Raw genomic sequence first — 1,224 nt, 5'->3', positions numbered from 1 at the left:
CTGATGAGAAGAGCTTTTATTTTCCAGACTGCATGTAACGCTCTGATGGAACGAAGGCATTTCTTCGGCATGTTCAGACACAGATCAGCTCCACATTAACACCACCTCTGCCCACAGCTACCACACACGCACGCACACGCACACATTTCTAGGTGGCAGATTGATTATAATGTAACTACAGATTTATGATCCATTACATGCTGTTCTTTTGTTTTCAGCTGTTTATTGTAGTGAAAACATGCTTGATTTACGATTGCTTTACTACAGTGAGCATTGTTGTTTGTTGATCAGATGATGATAGTTGTTTCTCACTGCGACTGTTTTGTCGTGTTCGTCTGTAAAAGGATTTGGAGCTGGAAGAGTTGAGTTTAATTACAGCTTCATCGTGAGCTTTAGGACGGAGGTTTAATGTCTGTATAATGACGTCTAATGTTCAGTAATTACGTGAAACTCTCATTACACCAGAACTCTGAGTTCTGCCCTATAAACACACTCCAACATCTGTCTGTATAGCCATCTCTCTCTGACCTGTAGAAGTGTAACTTTTGTTAACGACCATCATACCCGGAGTCACGTTAGCAACCGCCTCGCATCCCCCTAGCAACCACCCAAAACGCTTTAGCATCACTTTACACCAAGAAACTGAAATGTTTTTTGTGCAAACAGATTTTTCAGTGTTCACGAGAGCTGGAAACTATTGCAGGAACTGAAATATTCCATCGTGTTTGATGGCAGAGCCGAGCGGAGGTTTGGATATCCACATTGCTTTGTTCTCACTTCACCGGGCAGCCGTTCAGTTCCCAGCGCTGACTCGAGACCTGTCGTCTGCCAAAGGCGGTGCCATCTGACCGCACCTTTAATCCACAGAGACGATCGCCCGCTGACGCCCGCCGGCCCCTAATGGGCACCCACACTACTTGAGTCTCATTGTGATCGGAAAACCAAGCCGATTTTCTGGTTCTATAAGAAACCGAAAGAATTCATAATGCAGATTATACACAAAAATGACTTGAGGTCAGTTACCTCAGAATGTAGATGTGGTGAATGAACCTCTTTACGTGACTTATCAATACCACAGCGTCATGAAACAGATCGCTGACTTACAAAACTCAAGCAAGAAAACGCCAAATTATGTCGAGAAGTTGATATTATTAGCAGAATTGAGCAATGTTTGGTGTGTGTGTTGTACAGACGCTCCCTCTCTGTTCTCCAGACTGAAGGTGT

General features: G+C 43.9%; 1 long non-coding RNA gene across 1 annotated transcript in view; it reads right to left on the bottom strand.

Moving 5' to 3' along the window:
* Positions 1-12: 12 nt before the first annotated feature.
* LOC130558172 (uncharacterized) overlaps positions 13-1,224 on the bottom strand; it is a 6,925-nt gene continuing 5,713 nt past the window's right edge. Inside the window, exon 3 of the long non-coding RNA XR_008963399.1 lies at positions 13-960. This is a non-coding gene — a long non-coding RNA (uncharacterized LOC130558172). The remainder of the gene's footprint in view (positions 961-1,224) is intronic.

This window comes from Triplophysa rosa, linkage group LG8 (assembly GCF_024868665.1).
Source record: "Triplophysa rosa linkage group LG8, Trosa_1v2, whole genome shotgun sequence".
NCBI lineage: Eukaryota > Metazoa > Chordata > Actinopteri > Cypriniformes > Nemacheilidae > Triplophysa > Triplophysa rosa.
The sequence above is the reverse complement of the archived record's forward strand: the minus strand, read 5'-3'. Positions and strand labels throughout refer to the sequence as shown.